The following is a 12782-nucleotide window of genomic DNA, read 5'->3' as shown; positions in this document are numbered from 1 at the left end:
TAGCGGGGCCCGGGATCGGCACTTTCCCGCGAGTTTTTCTCACCTCACTACGGTTGGGAGCATTTGGGTCGGAATGTTTGTCCTATTGAAGATTATCTCCCATTATGTGTTGATCCGAGGGTGCAAAAGTTTCATCTTTAGAGTGAGTTTAATTTATGTTTCGTATTATCGTCGTTCTTTACCACTGAGGTGCAAATTGAAATTGATAATTTAGTGGTCAAGCTAAGCAAGGACATTGAAATTACAAAAGTTTTTTGTTTTGGTTGGTGTTAAAAGTTGAAATTTAAAAGTTTGGAATGGATCGGTTTAAAAAAACAATGAGAGAAAATATTTATATTTGGCTCAAAGCAATCTCAAGACGCTAGAAAAGATGGTGAAGGAAACGTAAAACAAAGAACCAGGGTAAGATCAAAGTACAAACCCAAAACAGATTTTCGAATAGCGCTTGGGGAACCTTTCAGTGTATTTTCTTTTTGTTTTCTATCACACTAACACGCTTCGAATTTGTTTCCAAAGCCGAACTGTAACGGATGAAGGGAGCCAACAGATGAGTTAGTGGTACATTAATCAAACACGAATCAACCGACTGTCACGCGACGTTTAATGTATTCCATCTGCGACCAACTGCAGTCTCTTTTCCCACTTTTCCCTGCGTTTGCACTGAGGATGTTCCGTGATTCAGTCGATCAGTTCTTTGAACGTTTCCAACGACGAGCTGCACTCTGTTGCGCTCCAGGTTCAATCATTGAACCATGCGCACATTACAAACGTGCATCATACCTCCTTAGCCGATTAGATGCAGCTGAAGTTCGACATCAAAGTCTAGTCAAGGGGTTTCTCGTTCCGTTGTTAGATCTCCTACACCGTGTTGGACAAAACCGGCGTACAGATTGTATAATGTACGTTCACTTACAAGCTCCTCCCGTCCGATACATTGCACCGATCGCTGGATCACTCTCTCGTGTCGAAAAAAACATGAAATTACCCTGTCTCTTCTTCCCTGCTCATCTTCTCCTCGGGTGGTTTGTTTCGGTTTTCCATTTACGCTACGGTTGATTTATTCCATTATCGAACGACCTAACTGTAACTATGACGAGCTGTCTGTCTGTGTCGAACGGAAGATTATGTCTTATGCTCCTACTTCTAACCAACCTCTGTGGGTTGCCTGAGCGCCTTGACTGACTGATGGACCCGCCTTCGAACATAAATCTTACCATTTTGTCATCCTACTGATCTTTTTTTTCTCTTCTCTGTTGTTTGTTTCCATTCTTTTCAGAACATTAATCGGTGATTCGTCCACATTGTTGCGGCCTATCGAAGCTACCGAGACGTTCTGACAGATAAGCGCACACCCTGGAAAAGTCCATCTCGTTGTCACCCGAAAATAGATGAAAATACCTCCCAAAAAACAATACCGAATACGATCTGATTGACCACTATCGCTCGAAAGCGAAAGGAACACACGAACGCACACTCGGAAACTGACAGGTTGCGATCGAGTTTCACCCAGTTTGTCAGCGTGACACGCGGTCTCGAGTGTCAGCAGCAAGGAAAAAAAACGGGAAAAACAAAACACTTGCCGTGACAGGAGTGTGACAACGAAGTGACACAACGAAGTGTGTACCAGCAGAGACACCTCGGGGACGTCGGAGGACCCAGGACACCAGAAGACCAGACACTGACCTTCTCGAGCCCTGCATTTTCCCTCCTTTCTGGAGCCGTGGGATGATGATGATATTCTGTGACCTCCAGCACAACAACGGGAGCAGCAGTGTTGTAAGCGGCAGCTGTAAAAGCGCGACCAGTAACGCACAACGACGTCCACGACCGGACACCCTGTGGCTTTGCGGGGAGTGAGTCGTGTACAAAAAATAAAAAAAGGCCTGCGAAAGAGAAAGCAACAAATAAAGCCGGTGGAATGAAATATTAAGGAACGGGAAAAAACTACAACGAATAAACCCAACAAAAAACCGCTAAACCGCGAACGACGCGAGAGATCGGTTGAGAAAAAGGTGGGAAATCCAAGTCGAGACAAAAAAACAAATTCCACAGAGAGAGAGAGAGAAAAGAGAAACGAACGCTGACGATAAACGACATCATCGAAGACTAGAAAAAGGTGGGAATAAACATTCCTGTAAAGGTTCTTCCACAATACGCGAAGAAACCGCGATAGAACAGAGCAGTGGATAATCGAAGAAGGATAAAACCGAGCGCGAGTGTATGCTGTGGAGTGATTATTAAGCAATCATCATTGCTTCGCACGCCGAAAGGTGTACAAGCGCGAGACGGTGAAGCTAAAAATATTTCCTTCTACTCGCGGAAGTTCCGGATATCCGGACCGGGGTGCTGTTTGGTAAACCGATACCCGTCCGTTAGAGAAGTGTGTGTTTGCTCGGTGTGAGCACGTCATTTTTGTGGCAAAAGGCATTTTAAGTAGCGTTGACGGTGCAGTGTTGTTTTACTGTGGTGTAAATCGTTTTTTTTATCTGCGTGATTTGAGAAGTATTGTGTTAGTGATCGTTTACACGCGCGAATTCAATTATCTCTGCAAAGCTCGTTGCAGTTTCGTGTCGAAACCCAAGACGTAAGTTTAAATGTTTTTCTTTTGTTCTTCTTTATTTATCATCTACTTATTCCATTAAACAACGCATAAAGTAGATTGTTAACATTATCAGATCTTTTAGGCACTACAGAAAGGAGTCTGGAAAAAATGTTTCCTTTAGCAGCTTCATCAATTAATTTGGATGTTATTCATTTGTCTGCTTTGGGCCAAACTTTTTCTGTTTTTCATTTACATTCGTTAAATCAATTCGTTTCTCAAACACTTCAAAGGAGTAATTAAATTTCATCAGTGTTTCTTTCTTTCTTTTGTTGTGTTTACCAATCTTTCTTTTAATTTGTTCAGTTTTTATTTTAAACAAAGTATAGCTTCTCTTATTTTAATTCTAGATAACTTAAGCTTTTTTGCTTTGTGCAAAGTGAACAGTCCATCTTTATTTTAATAACGAATTTGATACAGCTTATATCTCTTTGTCCAATTGAGAGTTCTACTGAAATATTCAAATGTAACAAGAGATCTACTAAAATCTTCAATGTATTTTTGCGCAAAAGAAATGGTCCCGTTGTATGCTCTGGCAAGTGTAATTTCTGACTAACCTTACACGCACTGATAATCGCACGACCTCCTCGCACACTAACCTCACTGCGCTAAGGACGTCTGAGGGATGTGACTCAGCGAGCATCGAACTTCCTGCGGGGGAATTTGTTACCTGCGAAACCGCCACGCAAACAACAACTATCCCATGTCCGTTCATTAACTCCTCCTGAACCTGTGTGCCCGAAAGAAGCAACTCCGTTTTTTAAGTTCCCTTACATTTGTTTTCCTGTCGCCATTTTTGTTGCCTCCTTTCGGGCTGGGCCGCCCCGGATGGAGCTCGGATCGAATCGAGGGTCATCGCGATAAGTTCGACTGATTCATCACCTGCGACCTCCAACCGCGGGGCCGTCCAGGGTGTGTGTGCGTGTGTGTGTCTGTCGTGTGTCGATCCGCGTGCAAAAATCGGTTCCGAACAACCTTCAGGATCACTCCTTCCCTTACCTCTTTCACCCCCCTTCATACGAATGAACGAACTCGATAGTAGTCAATAGCGGTCTTTCGAGTCGGTTCGATGCGTCACATGATGTGACTCTCCGTCGCGCGTTGTATGTTAATGCCTTGCACGGACGGCCCCTTTAGCTAAGCGCCTCTTGCCCCGGCGGGAGACAAAATGGATCCCCATTCTTTTCTGGGCACGAAGTGTTCTATCGATGCCTAACGATACCGCGAGGGGGTGTATGTCACACACCCGGTCGATCGGCAAGGACTTCTCTCGGTGCGTTGCGGAATGTTTTTTTTGAATTCATATCAGACGCGCGACTGTGAAGAGTTGAAGGGTTTTGCTCGGTTTACCGATTTCTCAGTCGGTTAGTGCCAGTTGAACTGGAAACATTTCAGTGTAATACGTTGGGAAGCAGTTGTGATTTTGTGAGGGAAAAGTGTAAATTGTGTGAAATAATTCGTATCAAGTGGCACGTAAAGAAGTTTTAGTTTTAATTGCAAAAGTACTTGTTTATTATGAAATAGTATTTGTATTTTCCCTGTATAACAACCTCCTTCAAAAAACTGTTCAATGTTTATGAACAAAAATGTTTTTTCTAATTCATTCTAATTTTTCACCACTTTAAAAAATTTTTTTTTTTTGTTTTAACATCCACTCTATGATCGTAGCTTTGTTTGGAGGTGATCAAAAATGCTTTTCTGAAGCATGATTTCCATTCACTTTTGCGTATTTGATCACTTTTAACTTGAAGCTGGATTTATACGAAATTCATTTTTGTTGGAAGCATGTTGCTTAAATTGTGCGATTTTGAAGCCGAATGAAGCCCAAAATGAAAAAAAAAAATTAATCTATTGTCAAATCTGTCATACACAAAGTTGTCAAAAAAAGTGTCGAAACGTACAAATTTAAATGAACCGGTTATCCATACAGCTTAATCAGCTTAACGATGCTCTTAATCCGACTTTGACCATTTTTTATTAATTCACTTAATTAATTTTCACTTCTATACTAACTTGTGGGTGTTTTTGTTTTAAATTTCAGTGAACTTTTCCATGTGCGCACATGAGTTTAAATTGATGGAAGCTAAAGGTGAATATTGAACCCCATTGAACCTCCTTCCATTCAATAACCCAGTGAAATCACGTGAATTCGAGTGGAAAATCGTCCCTTACGTCCGGGTCTCGTGCATTGAAGTCTAGACAAACCCCTGCAACTTCGCGCCGTCCCATTTTCCACCCATCATCATCCCGCTCGGCACTAAAAGTCATCATCTTTCGTTCGTTCGGCGTGTTAACCGGTAAAAATTCACGCCTCAGCTCACGACGCCATCGCGTTTGATAGCGGTTCTAATGAACTCCTCACGCAAAACCGGGAATCGGGAGGGATCGGGTTGGCACCACCACCCGGTCCCGGGCACATTATGCACGTGTCAGTTGATTGATATATGCATTTTAATCTAATTTAAAGTTAATAGATAACTGTACCGCGAGCTCCCGGGGCTTGTTGGCGCCCGGGTTAGTGAACCTTCGCTTTTCAGGAAGCAAATGTCGGATGGTTGCATTTTTCATCGCTGCCTGTCCCGGGAGGATTTTCTCCCGGGAAGGAACGGAGGTTCGCAAGCGGTCTTGAGGCTGTAAAAACTGGTAACACCGTCAGCACAAGGCTCGGGCTCCGGTGGAGAGAATAATTTCATCCCATTGGTTCGATTAATATGCATGGCGTGATCAGTAAATAAGATATTCAAACCAAAAAGAGCAGCAAAAGGAGTCACCGCTGGTGGTGTTGCGCGGAAGTTGTGAGGGTTCATTTTATGCACCGCTTGGTAGGAGACGACCATGGGGAAATTCCTGTAGTTGGGAATCGATAAAAAAACCATCGACTTCTCGACCAGGAGTCAACCGAACCTAACCGGCCAAAGCGAGCCGAGTTTTCTGGAAGGTCAGCATTGTAGGACGCGTGCACCATTCGGTTGCATGATGGCGCTCCAACACCACCACCAATGGCATGCAGCAGGTCGGCACGTCGATGCACGCCGATACTAAAAGGATGCATAAAATTGCCTCACATTATAACACCGCACCCCAAACCAGCGGCACCGGCATGTATCGCATGGTAGTTAAATATAGATCAATGCAATTGCAACTCGCCTCTTCTCCCCGCTATGCACACACATGCTCTGTTGGTTGGTAGGGTAGCATGGTAAGACCGGATCCGGTGCCGACTGAAGCCCGCTTAATCCTTATTGGAACGATCGTGTTTGTTTTTTCTTTCGATTCGCGCGCCGTTTCCTTCGCGCATGCATTTGTTTTTTTTTTGCCATGGGTCGCGTTACCATCTCCGTTTTAAGAGGTTTCGTACCCGGATCGGAATGGGTTAGAGGCGAGCATAAACAAAAATAGGAACAACCCGGTGTCCGTGTAGCAAACAGGAAACGCCGAAGAGCGTACCAGGTGGGTTCCAATATGGTGCGTGAACTTACTGAATGTATTTACGCACTCTTTCCGGTTTGTTTGGGATGTTGGGATGTAAAAGTCATTTTATTTTTTTAACAGTTTGGTAGTTCTACCCTGTGTTCAGTTTTGGTTTGAATAAAAATGTTTAATTTAAATATTGTTTTCACTTGGCAAGTATTTTTGCTACGACAGTTAGAGTTGTTAGTTAGTTAGAGTTGATCAAGTATACATAGAAATAAGTAGAGTGTAATGGTCACTATGCATTTTTTATTTTTTATAATTAAATTTCAAACAATTGAAAACAACATTTCTAGGCCCAATATAATCAAAATTGGGCAATATAATCAATTGGAATTTGAAAAATAAGGACAACTATTTAAATTCGTACATAACATGGTTCTATAATCATTTTAAAATTTGTTTTTGAAGCTGATGTCGTGTAAAATTATAACAAAATATTCTCATCATCTTATCATATTTTAACACGATGCCTGCCAAGCGTTTTTAGCACACTTTTTTAGTACAATCTTTTTGAATAAAATGAGTTTATATCATTTATTAAACCGACGGGTTTTGAAGGCTATGCAAAGATTAAGCTTTTCAAAGAATTGATATTAAATATTACTATAATTTTTCATTTATTTATGGGACAAAAACTGTTTATAACTGATGTTAGCCATGGCAGTCAACGTGTTTTAAAATCATAATATTTAATGTAATTTTTAAATGTAATTTTTATCTTTAGAAACGTGTAAATTTTATGTCTTGTACAAAATCTTGTAGCATTTCTATTAAATTTACGTATATTTTATGTAAATTAAGCGAAATTACTCCTTGTTAAAAAGAGAACTGTATGCAAACAACGTTTTCCATGTTCAACAATCTATTGTCGAAAGTTCTCGTTGACTTTTTTGCCTTGGTAATTTTTTGCAACCAACGTAATATTCATAGTGTGGAGTTACTTTTTTATCGTTTTTTTAACTAATCTATTCGGTGCGTCGTGCAATTTTTATGACTCCCTCGCAAGCCAACTCTCGGTGGGCGTAACGATCATAGTTTGATCGCTCGTTAAAAAGTTCGCTGCCAACTGTGCCTCTCTCCCACGTTGTGTTCTGTCCTCAAAGTTTGAAGCCGCAAGCGATACGATGTGTTTGTCCGGGTGATAGCTTTATGTGGACCAGTTGGCAGGTTGTTTGAGTTTACGGATGTTAAACTCAGTAACAAAAAACCCCATCTTAGCTTTGCCTGGTTTGAGGTTGGAATGTGGTTGAAGTTGTGGTGGTAGTGGTCTACATTTTACACGTGGTTTGGTCGGGTGCAACGAGGGAATCCCGAAGTCCTTAAGCCTCAAAGCCGATGTGGATGCATCGATTGCAACCATTCCCCAGCGAGGGCGGCGCATTACTCTGCATTATTGAAAGTTAGAGTTTTCCGGCACTCGATGGATGCACCGGATTATCGAACCGCATCTATCAGATCAGGGCCGCAGGGATGGCATAATTTGATTGTAAATATTTGATAAGGTTGAAAGTTGCTCGAGGAAGCTTATCCCCGGGTGGTTGAGAAGAGGAACTCAGAAGTGCCGCTTTGGTGGAGTTTGGACGATAACTATCTGGGAGCTCGTAGATGAGACTTTCAAGTGCTCCGTTAACGCTTCCGTAGTTCATTATATCATCATCGATGGATGCCGTCACAGAATCGATCGGTGGCCAAGTTGTCGTCTCCCTCTGCTTCGGACGAACCGGGCATCAAATATTGATGGACAACCGAAACTGCTACAACTCGGGATGTTAATTCATGGCGTCTCTGGGTGAAAATGTCTCAAAGGTAGTTCCAAATTCCAGAAAGCAGATGGTTGAATTCTGATGCAATTAGTTTACAAAATTCCCCGTGGGGCAATAGAAACTGGTCTGCGAATAGTTTTGGACTTTGCGGCCTCTGGTGTCAATATAGTATCGGCGGCTACGATTCCACCAACTTTCGAACTCTCGCTGTGTGTGAACTCCTGAGTGGAGGACTTGACTCGCCTGGAACCTGGTAACACGCTGGATTATGGATGGACTTCTCCTTTGCGGCGGTGCAGTGTTGCAGTGCAACCTTCTTTACTCGCCCAGATTCGCTCGGAAACGAATCGCAAGCCATCGCAAGAACAATGAGCAAATTTATCATCCATCCCGTCCGCTTCTTGTGGACCAACGCACAAACAAACATATCATAAATAACCGATCTTCTGCACCCTGGTGATTCCATCTATCTCTATCTCCGTCGTCCGTTCGGGGGACCATGGGACCACGGGACGATGCCGGGCCTCTGCAAAATCCGGCTCGGAACGGCTTCCCCCCGGGTGGAAAGGGGCTGGAAGAAGGAGAAAGGGGGCACGGGAAGGAAGGAAGAAGTCCCGGCCGGTTGAGCGAAGACAAACAGCGACAATTCCGGGGCGCTTATCGTCTTCCTTATTTCATTAATCATACTTTTCTCATGCACTGTTTGTTTTCTGTGTTACTACACTTGTTATTTTTGCCATTATGTTTTCGATTCGTTTCACTGCTTTGCCGCGAACTGTGTGAACCATTGATTCGTGGGTTTGTTTTGCGGGATTTTTATTTCTTATTTTCTGCATTTTTTTCCTTTCATGCATTTTTATTTTATTTTTCCTCTTTGGCCTGAGCAGTATTTTATTCCACTTTTGTAGTATTTGTTTTTCATATTTGTTATCTTCTACCCACGGATGACGGGTGTTTTACTAGGTTGGTTTATTATTTGTCTGTTTATTTTCTATCCAATTCTTCTGGTTCGATCACGTCGCCAATCAAGTTCTACCACTTTCTGGTTCGGATACGGATCTGGAAACAAATTATTCAACGATATCGCCATTCGGGTTTGCGTGGTGGCGGGGGGGAGGCGATCATAGTCGTCAGACAACAAGGGACCACGCCGGACGATTGTTCCAATCAGAAAACTTGTTCCATCCTTACCCATACCGGGCGATGGATGTTGATATCTTGCACTTTTCGCAACCATTTTCCGTCCGGTCTCCGGCCGGGCCCGGTGCCATATTCGTCGTCATTCTGGACCGAGCCCTCTATCTGTGTCGCCAGCTTGACAGGGACCGTGAAGCGCCCGGAGCTTCAATTATCATTTCCCATTTATGCGCTTTTCATGTTCGCCCATCCGTCTACGGGATATATTGTGGTGGTCGAGGTCGGAAGACATCGACAATCCTTTGACTTAACGGAGGACCAGAAGTCTATAAGTTTCGTTTTCCCTCGCAGCTTGTCACCGATGGTTCGCTGTTCTGGCATGTGCATAATTTTGCATTTCCTACACTACAACAATTCACGATATGATGCTGCACTTACGCGGGTTGGTTTCTAACGTGTAGCCAATTGTTGCACACCGGAGGGCGCCATCTTTGGAAATGTGGTTCCATTTGATCCGAAGCTATCGAACAGGCTGTTTATAATACTTACATCCTCCTAGAGGAAAGTAGTGTCAAAATCAATAAAAGAAGAGAATGTCCGCGCTGTTGGTGATGCGTAATCTTCTGATCATGATCAGAGGTTCTCAAATTTTAATGTTCCACCAAGGTTGATACATTCATTTTTAGTTATAATTTAAAATTACACAAATAATTAAATATGCATATTATTATTATTAAGATTTATTGAAAAATGTAGACGAAATCAGTCATCTTATTTGAAGGTTTATTCTTATATTGTTGTTGTTTCAAAGAAGTGTAAGAATCAGGTTTTGTTTTGTTATTTTCGAAACGTATCAGAAAACAAAATGGCAATAAAACATTTGTCAATTCTATATAACAGCAAAAATAAATGTTTCAGAACTTCATATGTCAACCATTAAGCGAGATTTTTAGTTTCATTCTCTTATTTGGATTTTCTTGTATTCGAAAACGATCAAAAACGAAAGGATAGCAAATTGCAGAGAAAGGATTCGCAAGTGATGTCCTACTTTACCGAACCCCAATCAACTATGGCGCAGGTTTTCCTACCGGTTTAACTACATAATTTGTGGAGAAGCTATCAGACGAGTCAACCCAACGCAAATCCCTCACCCTAAAAGGTCCTCTTTGTTGTATCAACCTGTTTCGGGATGATATTCCATCTTCATCAACAGCGCACAACGTTCCCCGTTCCCGCATTGGACCGTTCTCGATTGAGAACGATAAACGGAGCAAACGGCTCGACAATAATCATTACCTCAGGAGACATACGTATTCTACCGCGCTATAATAGCCGGGACATCGGCTTTCCGAAGCCACCCTCCGTTGGTGTTCGGCGGGGTCGCGGTTGCTGTACAAATAAGACATTGAAGTGAAGTAAAGTGGTTGATGGTCGGGGTTTGCGTTCTACTACGTGCGGCTTGTTTGCCCGGCACGCCTAGAACGTACACGCGCATGGATCATCATTCCGTCGGGAGGTTCGGAATCAGAATCTCCGTCGATCCAGTCGGCCATCCCAAAGACGGACGCACGCTGAATGTTGCTTGTTGTTGGTGCATTGACATTTTGATTGATTTATGGGCTTCCGATGTGCGTTCACCTTCACCTTGCTGCTTGGACTGAGGCAGAACCTGAAGCGTACAGCGCCACAATGAGGACCCCCTCTTTTTTTAGTTTGGTCGCTCGCTCGCCTCACAAAACTAGGTGAGCGATTCCTCTTGAGGCTCCGGGCTGATTGATTGACATATCTCTGTTGCGTGAACTGGTGAGGAACGTGTGTCGTAAGAAAACAAGGATTAATGCTAGATTGTTGTGTCCCCTACCGCTGGAGGAGAACTACGTTTTCCGATCATTAGCAACCACATCGGGGCAGGGATATGATGGCGTAAGGTAAGGTGTCCAGAAATGGCCGGTGGCGTAAGATATCGTTCCTCTCTTCAGGGATTGCCGGTTGGGAAAAGATAACGATGCCGCATTATACCACCGAAAGGGAAGGGGCTCTTATCGAACAGTGACAGAAGAGCTGGAAGCTCCCGGACCTACGCCAATCGACAAGACAATCAAGAGTTTCCCTACATTCGTTTGAATTTATTGGCGCCCCCAACGGATATGGTGCAATATGGTAATCGAAGCCTACACTCTGGGTCATCTGAAGATCCATTGGCTATCTCTGTCGAGTGGTGTGCATCTGCACTCGATTGCCCAAACAGTGCCATCCAACCAACAATCGATTCGTGATTTATCGTTCTCGCTGTGCATCTTTTGCCGCGTGACAATTGTCATCGATTTCATAATTTGAGCATCAGAAACCGTTCGAGCCCGAGTTCCGACTCAAGTACCAGCGAGAGCGAAGATACTGTCTCCGGGTTTCCGGCCGTAACTGGAACGTGGCCTCATTTCGTGTCGCGATTGTTACAAAATACGGTCGAAAACATCATACACCCCGCTGGTGTCCATGGTGTGTGCTCTATGCTGTTGTGTTTTAGTCATGTTGCACCAATTAACGAACGAACGACGATGCAGTCACACCGCTCTAGCATAACATTCAGTTGGTTGAGTTTTGATTTTTGTTGCTCGAGAAATGCATATTGGTGTTTCGTATCTGTCAAACATCGGTGCAATTGAATCATCAACTAAGTTCTTCCGGATTTTTTGTTTAACAATTGTTGTGCATATTCTATTTTTCTCTCCTTAGATTTATATTTCACGTATCAAGTTTCGACACTTATTTTTGTTTAACTTTCTTTTATTTTTATGCCAGGAAATTGGAAGTGCGTTCAAGAAATCTTTTGAATATTTTTATTGCATAAAAGAAATGTAAAAAGCATATGTAACAGTTGAACAAAATAGTTCGGGTACCACAGCTAAGGCACCTCTGATCTAAGGAATTAAAATAGCAGAGAAATAATAATGTTTATTTGTCTTTGTATAAAATGGAAAACAACTTTTAAGTTTAAAATGTCAGACGAAGAAGTAACATTTTTAAGGCTCGTTCAAGAATAGCGTGTTAGCGTTCCCTCATTACTAAAAGAAATACTCCTTTGTACTTGATTTCGTCAGGACAACTCATCGTGAACGAAAAGACAAATTTAACACCAACTTTATTGCCTAAATTCACTTTAGTTCAACGATATTTGTTACAGAAAAGTAAATATTACTGGGATCATGTATTGAAAAAGCTGTATTCCACGCTAAACCATACAGAATACTCTTTTATTTTCAAATTTGTCGTAGAACAGATTGGTTTTATCTATTCTCTGTTTTATTCGGACTTACCGAACCTATTTTCTAGGGTTTGTTTCGTAGACAAATAGCTTCAGGCGGGTAAACTACCTCTAGAAAAGACTTTTCGATTGTACACCTTCCCTCTTAAGCCTGCTAGCGTTTTATGGTCTCGTTTATAGCCGGCTGGATTACGCTTTTTTTCGGTCCGAAATCCTCCGGTGAACCAAAACCAAAAAAACAACCATAGAACACCTTTGGCACCGGCTTTGATTTCGATAAAATCTGTTCTGTCACCCGGCTGGTGTCGTTCCTCCGAACCTCCACGGTCTCACGACCGTCTCGATTTTTATGTGTTCGTTCGTTCGAGAGGTAGCTTTTCGACACCATCCGAGCACAGCATATCGCCATCGGGTGGATAATCGGACGTTTCCCTTTCACTTTGGGGGAGGGGATTTTCTTGTCGTCGCTCCGGAACTTTGGTCCATTCCTAGACACTTAGGTGATGGTGAGTAACCGCACGTTCATCCCGCCGCACGGAATCTTCCT

At 42.8% G+C, this 12782-nt stretch overlaps 1 protein-coding gene across 1 annotated transcript in view; it reads left to right on the top strand.

Moving 5' to 3' along the window:
* The first annotated feature begins 1886 nt into the window (after positions 1-1886).
* The window catches only part of LOC131289801 (uncharacterized), a 64649-nt gene continuing 53753 nt past the window's right edge, over positions 1887-12782 (top strand). The window contains exon 1 of the mRNA XM_058319114.1: positions 1887-2584. The gene's annotated coding sequence lies outside the window, so the exon portion shown is untranslated. The remainder of the gene's footprint in view (positions 2585-12782) is intronic.

This window comes from Anopheles ziemanni, chromosome 3, assembly GCF_943734765.1.
Source record: "Anopheles ziemanni chromosome 3, idAnoZiCoDA_A2_x.2, whole genome shotgun sequence".
NCBI classification, from domain to species: Eukaryota; Metazoa; Arthropoda; class Insecta; order Diptera; family Culicidae; genus Anopheles; species Anopheles ziemanni.
Note: the sequence above shows the minus strand (reverse complement) of the source record. Positions and strands in the feature narration are given on the sequence as shown.